This window comes from Schistocerca serialis, chromosome 3 (genome assembly GCF_023864345.2).
Source record: "Schistocerca serialis cubense isolate TAMUIC-IGC-003099 chromosome 3, iqSchSeri2.2, whole genome shotgun sequence".
In the NCBI taxonomy this organism is placed as follows: domain Eukaryota; kingdom Metazoa; phylum Arthropoda; class Insecta; order Orthoptera; family Acrididae; genus Schistocerca; species Schistocerca serialis.
The window spans coordinates 516,279,979-516,292,309 of NC_064640.1; positions in this window are offsets into that span (position 1 = coordinate 516,279,979).

Sequence of the window (12,331 nt, forward strand, 5' to 3'; positions counted from 1 at the left end):
GGAGGGGCACAGGGATGGAAATGCTCCCTGGGAAGGAAGAAAGAGCCGAAAGAGCTCGAGGCACCGTGGGTGCCACTCACGAACTCAAGAAGGAGGGGGAGGGAGGGGGGGGAAGGAGTGAGTTGGAGGATTCTGAGACAACAGATCGCGGAATAAAAAATTTACTACAATATCTAAGTACCGGAAAGGGCTGAGGACCAGATCAAATAACTGTAAGATTCTGCAAAGATTGTGACAGAACTTTCCTCGTCTCTTAGATCGCTGGAGCAACTAAAGTTAACTAGCGACTGGAAAATACCACAGGTCATTTCCAGTTTCAAGATGGCTCGTTGGAGAGATTAACATAATTATGGGCTTACATCGTTAACGTCAATCTGTTGTACAATGAGGAACATATTTTATGCTCAAGAATTATTACATCCTTGGAGAACGAAAATCTCCTCTATAAAAATCAACATGGGTTCCGTAATTAGAGAGCTTCCGAAACTCAGTTCTCTCTGTTCCTCCATGACATTCACATAATTGTACACAAGGGTGCTCAGGTTGATGGCTTGTTCCTCGACATCAGGAAGGCACTTTACACCGTCCCACCCTGCAATTTATTGAAAAACAAATGATCTTACCGAATGTAGGGCCAGATTTGCGACTGGATTCAAGACGTCCTTGTAGTTATAACTCACAGTGTCGCTCTTAACGGAACAAAATCGACTGATGTAAAGGTAATTCCACAGGGATGTGTGATAGGACCCTTAGTGTTTACAGTGTATACAATTAATCTAACACAAAGCGTCGGAAGTGCTTTAAAGTTATTTTCAGATGATGCGATTGTCTATAAGAAAGTAACAACGTCAAAAGAGAGTATCTATTTGCATAATGACCTTCAGAGGACTGATGGATTGTCCAGGCTCTGGCGACTGAACCTGATTGTAAAGAAATGTAACATATGGCGCATACATAGGAAAAAATTCACTGCTATTCGACTAGACTATTGATGACAAATGGTTGGAAACAGTATCCAACGTAAATTATCCTTTCCTAACTACAGAGAGCTATCCAAAGTGGAATGCCCACATAAACGAAGTAGTAAGAAAAGCAGACGCCAGGCTGAGATTCCTAGGAAGAATCTTAAGTAGATGTAACTAATTCAAGAAGGAAGTGACTTACAAGATGCTTGTTCGAACGGCTCTCGAATATTGTTGATCAGTCTGAGATCCTCACCAGGTAGGTCTGATAGAAGAGATAAAGTAGGTCCAATGAAGAGCGGCTGGTTTCATCATGGATTGTTACACTCGCTGCAAGAACGCTGCAGAAATGTTTAACAGCTCCCAGTGCATACGTCAGAAGAGAGACGTTGTGTACCACGCAGAGGTTTCCTATTGAAACTTCGGGAGAGCAATTTCCAGCAAGAGGCCGACTACTTATTACTTCCTCCCGTTTACAAAATAACCAGGACAAGAAAAATCGAGAAATTAGAGCTAATACGGAGGATTACAGAGAACTATGAGTACAGTCATTCTTCCCACAAGCCATTCGCGTGTGGAACAGATAAGAGAGCATCAATCAGCTTTACCAAAACTACATTCCACCACACACCGTTAGGCTGCTTGCGATGTATGATGCAGACGTAGATTTATGTATTTTAAGCAGGATAACTGGAGTTTTAGAAGCGCTGGGCAAGAGAATTGCTGAATTGCAGAGGGTACTTCCAGCTGACGCTGACTTTCAGGCATCTGTGCCACAGCTGCAGTTCGTAACGCATGATTGCGCACTGCGCGGAAGGACAAAAGGCGGTCCCCGCATGACGGTATCCGTGGCACACAGGGACGAAGTTTTGAAACGAGCGGATAATTATATATCGGCAGCTCATGGCGGACGCAGAGCTATGATCGATGAGTAGCTGAGACGCTTTGGTGGAAAAAATATGTCGATCAATATGCTATGAAAGAAATACCTTGTGCCCAAAGAACCAACGTTAGTCACCGACAGATTCCATTAGAAATACTGCAGTAGGCATCCAAAGCATTCTAAATGATGCAATTAGATTCTTTTGGAGTCATTTAATAGGGCACCAGCAGGCAATAGTTACATGAACTAGATGATGTTTCACGGTTCATAGTGATGACTGCAATTCCTGAACAACAAGGAAGTATAGTAGCACCAGCAAAGGTGAATAACTGGTTGCTCATATTTGACATTTAAGGTACTCTAATCACGGAGCAGGCAATCGATTCTGTGTCCAATCTCATGGAACAATTGTGTAGATTTCAGCACATTGACCTACTTTGAACAAGTCTGTTCTACCAACACGCAAATGGGAGAACGGAGAGGATATATCACAAAGTTTTTAACATGTTCAGCTATTACGTGGACAGTACTTATGACAGCTACATCACCACGGTGTTGTACAATTTCAAGGTCTTTCAATGTACAGTATGAGGTAGTATATTGCAGGAGAAATCCTCCACCTTTCGAAGTGATAAAACGAAATTTTTAAACCCACGTCGAATCGATGAAGAAGTTTGCGAAAGGACTGCGAGATGCTTGGCAAGAAGTAAAACCGACGAACATAAAAACTTCAGAATGTCAAGAAAGGACGGAACAACAAGTGGAAAAATTGTCGGTATATAGAGTTGGACAAGGATGTTCGGCAACGAACCCGTAAGTACCAATGGTGCAAAAGACGAAGCTTCCATCCCAGTACCAGAGACTATATCAGATTGTGGAAATGACATCTCCTATCAGTTATGACAAAATTTCTGAATATAACATCTATTATTCACGTAGGGCATGTTAAGTCATTCGGAGGAGCTGTTGTTGCTTTACCACAAGTTCTGTCATCGTCTTCAGAAGCGTTACGACGATTTTATTTTATTTTTTATGAATCATGTATTTTCGAGTTTATGACCATTTTCATTGTTTGTTAATAAACTATGTCAGTATATGTCATTAGGGCGGATGGATGTAGTTTTATTGTATACTGTGTTATTGAACCGTGTAGACACGTTTTCGAAGGATAGGTGGCACGCCGATATGGGTGTGCAGGAGGAATGTCATAACCGTTATAATTCTACACCTCGTCAAAAGGGGAGTAGCGAATTAAATGGTGAACCAGCCTATTATGTCTGGAGTACTATTCTCCTGGCAACCAGACATTTTACTAGCCATTAGTGGATCCTTAGACTAGGGTGACCAAACGTCCCGGAAAACCGGGATTGTCCCGGTTTTCATCCTTGTGTTCCGATGTCCCGAAAATTTGTTTCGAGACGCTCAAAAGTCCCGGAATTCAGTTTTTAAATACATTTCGTGAAACTTTCTCAAATTTTTGGGATTTCGCTATATTAAAGGAAATACAACACAAGAAATTAATATATTTTAGTTTATTTGTCTAAAACCTCCATTGTCCCATGCTAGTAATCACAGTATCAATATAGAGCGGTACTTTGGCCAACAAGTAATAAGTTTTATTATTGTAACAGAGCTATGAAACCGTCCGTCAGAACAGTGTAGTAGTTGATGTTTTGTCAGACAAACTGCAATAGTTTTTTCTCGTATTAGTGGTATTATTGCTGCAGTACTGTGAAACGCAATGCCGAAACGTGCCTGCAGGTTCAGTGACTGTTATTCCAAGGAATGGAATTTCATTAAGAAAGGTCGTTTTGATTACGAAGCAGAGTGTTCCGCATGTAACTGTTTTATTAGTATAAGTCATGGTGGACGTTCCGACATAGTTGATCGCATCAGGTCAAAGAAACACATTAACAGATACAGTGCACCGAGCTGCACTGAAACTCTACAAAATTATTTTGTGAAACATCAGTCAAATTAAGAGACGAAAGTTCGAGCAGCCGAGCTTACGCTAGCCTACCACACGGTAAAATCTCACCAAACTTATAGGTCTAGTGCTTGTACTAATAAGATTAACAGCATTATGTTTGATGATTCTTCGATTGCAAAAAAGTTTAGTTCAGAAAGAACTAAAGTGTCAGCCTTAGTGAAAGGAGTTATTGCTCTCCAGAGTGTAAAGGAAAGCCTTGAATACATCAAAAAGTCTTCTTTCTACGGGATATCCACTGATGCCAGCAATCATAAGGTCACTAAAATATTTCCGTTTGTTGTTCAGTTTTTCGATATTAATCAGGGAATTCAGGCCAAACTTTTGAAGGTGAGTTCCCTACCTAATTAAACATCTGACGAAATTTCAAGATTTTGTATGAGTACTATCGGAATGTTTGATCTTGAGAAAAATAAATGTGTGGCATTTTGTGGAGACAACACCAACACAAACTTTGGTGGTTTAAAAAGACAAGGCAAATGCAACGTATTTACCAAATTAAAGGCAACATTGCATAAAAGCATTGAAGGCATAGGGTGCCCTGCACATGTTTTACACAATAGCGTGCAGACATCTGCTGACAGTTCAAGCTGTGATGCTGAAACTATCGTCATGAACGTATACTCACACTTTTACATATATACTGTTAGAACAGAGAGGCTTAAGGAGTTCTGTGATTATGTGGGAATTGAATATATGAATGTAATGTCTCACTCAAAAACTCGCTGTTTATCACTGTTTCCAGCAGTTGAAAGAGTAATCCGCCTGTTTGAACCGTTAAAAGATTTTTTCCTAAATGAAGACAAAGCCCCCAAAATATTGGTTCAGTTTTTCAGTAACCCTTTAAGTGAAGCCTACTTATAGTTCATTCACAGTCAGCGTATCTCTTTGCAGCATGGGATAAAGGAAATTGTGGGAAGCACGAAAAGTGTAATAGAGGTAAATGATGTTTTGAAAAATACTCTGGAAACTTTTACTAAGAGGAGAGAACTGCAGTTCATTTCTTTTAATGTTAAATCTGTCCTTAAAGGAGCAGAAGTATCAGAAGCAGCGGAAAGGAGTTTTAGGGAAGAAGTTAACAAATTTTATGACACTTGTGTAGAATATCTCAGCAAGTGGAGCACCTCATATTTACCCTCATCGCCGGTGTTTGATTGGATGTTACTGAAGAGAGTGCCAAAATGGGAAAGTGTTGAAGAGACAGTTTCTTATTTGAAGAGTAAAGAGATTGAAATCGATGATTCCATTCTCTTTGATCAGTCCGGCATACTGACAAATTTTGTTGAAGAAAGTCTTCACAAGTGGAATGATGAAAAAAAAACACCATTGGAATGTCATAAGAAGTGGGTGAGTTTTTTTAAAAAGCTGTGACTGTCTTCAGCATTACTCTGAGTTGATAATAATTGCAAGGTATTAATTTTGCAATCTCAGCCCATAATGCCAAAACCGAGCGGGGTGGCACAGTGGTTAGACACTGGACTCGCATGCGGGAGGACGACGGTTCAATCCCGGCCATCCTGATTTAGGTTTTCCATGATTTCCCTAAATCACTCCAGGCAAATGCCGGCATGGTTCCTCTGAAAGGGCACGGCTGACTTCCTTCCCAATCCTTCCCTAATCCGATGCGACCGATGACCACGCTGTCTGGTCTCCTTCCCCAAACCAACCAACCAACCATAATGCCAATGTGGAAAGAATATTTTCGATCATGAATATCCAGTGGACTGATGAAAGAAACAGAACGTAGGTAGACTCTCTTGAAGCAATCCTGCAGATCCTGTACAACTACAAAATGGATTGTGCCGAGTTTTATCACTGTGTCTCAAAGAACAAAGACATGTTCAAGAAGGCTGGAGGCAGTGAAAATACCCTTTTCTCCAAGGACAGTCAATTCCATCAACAAGTGCTCAGTAATATTAAAGCTCATGTTAATATTAATTGATTAAAAGTTGAATGGCTGTAAAATTTTGTAAAATCGTAATACATTTCTTTATTACTGTATACGTTTATTAAACGTCATTAATTATACAGATAATATAGATTATATCAATCTTTTGTATCCTCTTATTAGTTATAATAATCGGGTTAACAAAATGTATCAACAATACATTAATATTTAAAATTAAGAAACCTGGGTACATGTGGAATGAGGTGTCCATTGGCACCCGGGTGAATGTGTCCCGGTTTTCACCGAAAATAATTTGGTCACCCTACCTTAGACCGACCTTTAGTACATGGGAAGTGAGAACTGAGGTACGTAGCTTGCAAGACATTTTGTTGGAGATGCATAAAGGAGCACAGAAAGAACGAGTTCTGCGGGATATTGTGATACTAACTTGTTATTGCTGTGTCGAAGCCTTGCACCTACTCACCCAGTAACCAAAAGGAAAGACAGGTTATGCAGGCAAGGACCTCCTTTGAGACGACAGACAAGGGAGTGCTGCACTCATCCTGGCCTCCAGGTGACGACATGTCAGCCACCAGTCTTTCCACAGCTAACGCACGGGAAATTTCGAGTATTTATCGATAACCAACAAAATATATTTGAAACAATTATTCTCCCGAGTATATTGTCTGATATCTGTAAGATCAGCTTGCCTTAATCGTTCAATACTCGAATTAAGATGTGTATAAATGGAAATATCTTGCACCCTGCTTTATGGACGTCCAGAACAACAGTATCCATAATTATATGATGATACGCCTATCACGGTGCACTGAAATTACTCGTATGATTTAATTCAAATAAGCTTTATTTCCGGCTGCAGACAATTTTTGAGCAGTTGTGCTGTTCAGCTATTTCCTTGTGGTCGACAGTGTAGATGTATTGGCCACATCGACTGCTAACTTTCTTACCCTGAATGTAATAATACCATTACCATTACCATTGCCATTGCCATTGCCATTGCCACCGTTGGGTGGCTTGCGGAGTATAAATGTAGATGTATGCCTGCCAACGCCATGTTGAAGTGTTGGGGCTTCCAGCTCCTAATTCCCAAGCTTCCTTAGATACTTTTGTCACACACAATACTTGACTGTGTATTTCTATAACTTTCAATGAGTGGCATTCGTCTTCTGTAGTTTTAAGAATAATAGCCACAGTAAACTTGATATTCTTGCAAATTCTCTACCACTCGTAGCGTCGCAAGTTGTTCCGAGCGAACGTTTGTTTCAGGATAGCTTGCTGTATGTAAGTTCGGGGGCTGACATCTAGCGGCCTACCTGGGAGACACACGTGCATCTGTCACTGCCTGCCGTGGCAAAGCTATACAATGTCTCTTACTGTACGCGTGCATTCACCACCTACAAGAATCTAAATAAAGGATAGTAGTTTTTGTGTAATCGCTTTCTAAATTTGCATACTGCACTTTGTTTTTAACAGAAAGGTGGTGTGAAAATCTCAGCTTTCTAGTGGGCATATTTTCGGAAATAGAAAAATTTACTTTAAAGTTAAAAAAACTATACTTAAGAAAGCAAATTCACTTGGGAACATTTATGACTTGTTTTTGGTTGCCAATTGAAATACTCACCTGAAGTATCAGGGTATAGAGTTACTTAATTGAAATTTAATTTTAAAAGTTCAAATACCGTAAACGCAGGATACCTGCTTTTAAGTGCTTTTAAGTGCTTTATCTGGAAACTACCTTGAGCAGTTAAACAGAGAGCCGACTCGTGGCGATAACATATTAGACCTTCTGGTGATAAACAGACCCGAAATATTTGAAAAAGTTAACGCAGAACAGGGAATCAGCGATCATAAAGCGGTTACGGCATCGATGATTTCAGCCATAAATAGAAATATTAAAAAGGGTAGGAAGATTTTTCTGTTTAGAAAAAGTGACAAAAAGCAGATTTCAGAGTACCTGTTGGCTCAACACAAAAGTTTTGTCTCAAGTACAGATAGTGTTGAGGATCAGTGGACAAAGTTCAAAACCATCGTACATTATGCGTTAGATGAGTATGTGCCAAGCAAGATCGTAAGAGATGGAAAAGAGCCACCGTGGTACAACAACCGAGTTAGAAAACTGCTGCGGAAGCAAAGGGAACTTCACAGCAAACATAAACATAGCCAAAGCCTTGCAGACAAACAAAGATTACGCGAAGCGAAATGTAGTGTGAGGAGGACTATGCGAGAGGCGTTCAATGAATTCGAAAGTAAAGTTCTATGTACTGACTTGGCAGAAAATCCTAAGAAATTTTGGTCTTATGTCAAAGCGGTAGGTGGATCAAAACAAAATGTCCAGACACTCTGTGACCAAAATGGTACTGAAACAGAGGATGACAGACTAAAGGCCGAAATGCTAAATGTCTTTTTCCAAAGTTGTTTCACAGAGGAAGACTACACTGTAGTTCCTTCTCTAGATTGTCGCACAGATGACAAAATGGTAAATATCGAAATAGACGACAGAGGGATAGAGAAACAATTAAAATCGCTCAAAAGAGGAAAGGCCTCGGGACCTGATGGGATACCAGTTCGATTTTACACAGAGTACGCGAAGGAACTTGCCCTCCTTCTTGCAGCGGTGTACCGTAGGTCTCTAGAAGAGCGTAGCGTTCCAAAGGATTGGGAAAGGGCACAGGTCATCCCCGTTTTCAAGAAGGGACGTCGAACAGATCTGCAGAACTATAGACCTACATCTCTAACGTTGATCAGTTGTAGAATTTTGGAACACGTATTGTGTTCGAGTATAATGACTTTTCTGGAGACTAGAAATCTACTCAATAGGAATCATGTGAAACCCAGCTCGCGTTATTCGTCCACGAGACTCAGAGGGCCATAGACACGGGTTCACAGGTAGATGCCGTGTTTCTTGACTTCCGCAAGGCGTTCGATACAGTTCCCCACAGTCGTTTAATGAACAAAGTAAGAGCATATGGACTATCAGACCAATTGTGTGATTGGATTGAGTAGTTTCTAGATAACAGGACGCAGCATGTCATTCTCAATGGAGAGAAGTCTTCCGAAGTAACAGTGATTTCAGGTGTGCCGTAGGGGAGTGTCATAGGACCGTTGCTATTCACAATCTACATAAATGACCTGGTGGATGACATCGGAAGTTCACTGAGGCTTTTTGCAGATGATGCTGTGGTGTATCGAGAGGTTGTAAAAATGGAAAATTGTACTGAAATGCAGAAGGATCTGCAGCGAATTGACGCATGGTGCAGGGAATGGCAATTGAATCTCAATGTAGACAAATGTAATGTGCTGAGAATACACAGAAAGATAGATCCTTTATCATTTAGCTACAAAATAGCAGGTCAGCAACTGGAAGCAGTTAATACCATAAATTATCTGGGAGTAGGCATTAGGAGTGATTTAAAATGCAATGATCATATAATGTTGATCGTCGGTAAAGCAGATGCCAGACTGAGATTCATTGGAAGAATCCTAATGAAATGCAATCCGAAAACAAAGGAAGTAGGTTACAGTACGCTTGTTCGCCCACTGCTTGAATATTGCTCAGCAGTGTGGGATCCGTACCAGATAGGGTTGATAGAAGATATAGAGAAGATCCAACGGAGAGCAGCGCGCTTCGTTACGGGTTCATTTAGTAATCGTGGAAGCGCTACGGAGATGATAGATAAACTCCAGTGGAAGACTCTGCAGGAGAGACGCTCAGTAGCTCGGTACGGGCTTTTGTCAAAGTTTCGAGAACATACCTTCACCGAAGAGTCAAGCAGTATATTGCTCCCTATTACGTATATCTCGCGAAGAGACCATGAGGATAATATCAGAGAGATTAGAGCCCACACAGAGGCATACCGACATTCGTTCTTTCCACGAACAATACGAGACTGGAATAGAAGGGAGAACCGATAGAGGTACTCAAGGTACCCTCCGCCACACACCGTCAGGTGGCTTGCGGAGTATGGATGTAGATGTAGATACTTGAGCACTGGAGGCTAACTTGAGCCCAAAACAGAAAAATGTTGTTTGGTTCTCTGCGCACTTTCAACATCAGTATAACGACGTAGTTTACTGCTTCGTTGGTAGGTGGCAGCACTAAGCAGACCATAGCGTGAGTCTAGGAGGTTAAGGGAAGTCACCACTAGTAGCAGCACTGGTTACACTACCTAGACATGTGTTTGTTGTTTATTTCACTCTGCGGACTTTCGTCTGTAGAAATATCAGGAATAATGTCTATAACTATGACGAAACCAGTATGAGTGATGATCTGGGTAGGAAAAAAGTAATTTGCCGAAGGGGTACTAAATACCCCGAGTGGATTATGAACACAACAAAAACCAGCATAAGTCTAATGTTTTGTGTCAATGCAGCTGGACAGTCTATTCCACCTTATATCATATATAAGGCCGAAAATCTGTGGTCAACTTGGACAGAACGTGGCCCACCTGGGGCTAGATATAGCCACAGTAAGCGTGGGTCGATCGATCTAGCAATTTTTGAGGACTGATTTGCCAGTCATCTGTTTCCAGTTCATAAGAAACAAGAAGGTAAGAAGGTTGTAATTGGTGACAATCTTACTTCACACTTCATGATCAATGTGATTCAGTTCTGTGAAGAAAACAATGTGCACTTTGTTTGTCTTCCACCTAATTCTCCTTTTTTTTTAAATCTTATGGGACTTAACTGCTAAGGTCATCAGTCCATAAGCTTACACACTAGTTAACCTAAATTATCCTAAGGACAAACACACACACCCATGCCCGAGGGAAGACTTGAACCTCCGCCGGGACCAGCCGCACAGTCCATGACTGCAGCGCCCAAGACCACTCGGCTGTTCCCGCGCGCACCTAATTCCTTCCATCTCCCTCAGTCAATGGATGTGGCATATTTTAGGCCTCTCAAAATGAAGTGGAAGGATGTTCTTGACCGCTGGAAGCAATCAGATGCTGGTAAAAGAATCGGTGTGTTTCCAAACGATCAGTTCCCAACGCTGTTGCGAACTGTTTTAGAATAAATTGGTCCAAACATGATAAGCAACCTAAAGGCAGGCTTCAAGAATGCTGGATTGGTGCCTCTAGATGAGAAACAGATCATACGCCATTTGCCAGATCAAGACAAACCCAGGGAAAATGTAGACTTGTCTATGACTGGGGATACATTTCTTCAACGACTTCAAGAGAAGAGGGGTGAGTTTGTTACACCTCGCTGTACTGAGAGAAAAAAACTCGAAGTGCCACCTGGACAGAGAGTAAGTGTTTCTGATCTCTGCTCTATCAGTAATACCAGTGCCTCCGTGGAAAACACCCAACACCAGGAAGAAAGTCCGAAAATGAAAGCATCTTCAAAAACAACCAAGACCACTATAATAAAAAGAAAACAAAAATTGGAAGACTCCATGTCAGAAGAAGATGATGCATTCAGTTTGAGATCAGGAGGTGACAGCGACATCAGCCTCCAAAATAGTGATGAGGAACTTATAGGACACTTGTCTATGACTTCTTGCCAAACCAAAGGCATATCAACACCATCACCAGCGCCTGTAACGAAAGATGACCTAAAAATAGGCAAGTTTGTTCTGGTGAAATGGAACGAAAAGGAATACCTAGGAGTCATCCTCGCTGTAGAAGCAGAAGATGTTAGAGTCGACTGCATGGAGCCTACACTAAAAGCCTGGAGGTGGCCCAAAAATAAGGATGTCTTGTTGTATTTATTTGAAGATGTGGTAATGACAATAGAACCCCCAAAATTAATAAAAAGAGGTTTTTTTCTTTAACTGGACTCTAAACATTGTTATATCCCTACATTATATTGTTTGTACAATATCTAAAAACTGTGGTCCAAAATTAGTGTTCAAAATTAGTATTTGTCCTTAAAATAAACGTTTGGAAGTTCATTGGATGTTCAGAAATTATGTTATTCAAACAACCATCAACCTACTTGGACCCAGACTGTCTTCAAATGGTAGTATCTATGGGAATTACAGTCTGGGTTCAAGTAACCCAACTGTAAGGTTAACTTAAGCCCAAATAAAATAGAAAAATAAAAATATTTACTATGTCACAAACAATGTGAACTGCACGTTACAGCATCCATAATAAATGATAGTTTAATAATATAATGTATGTCGGTGAAAAAAAATCTGTTGTGCCCATTTTTAAATGTAATGCCAGAAGGTTCTAAAGCTGGACTCAAGCAGCCCGCATTTACGGTACCTCACAATTTTCGTAGTACGAAATCTAGAATAACTTCAGAAATAACTATTAAAATCAATATTTATTTTATTATTTTTTTTAGGTGAGCCTGTAAATGAGTGAGAGTTTATATGTGGGACATACATCAAATTTCAATAGTGCTTTATATACCGTCTTAAGTAACGTGCAATAGTTACACAAGCCTGTCGTGGGAATATGATCCTAGTGGATTTACCCACTTTGCTGATGACGTATGTCTAGGTGTGATTGCTATTGTAACAGAGCAGCCAGAGAGTCAGCTGTATCTGTATCTAACTAATATTTCCAGAATTATTGTCCTTTCGTTTTCGTTTATTAAACATTACTTTAATATACACTCCTGGAAATTGAAATAAGAAC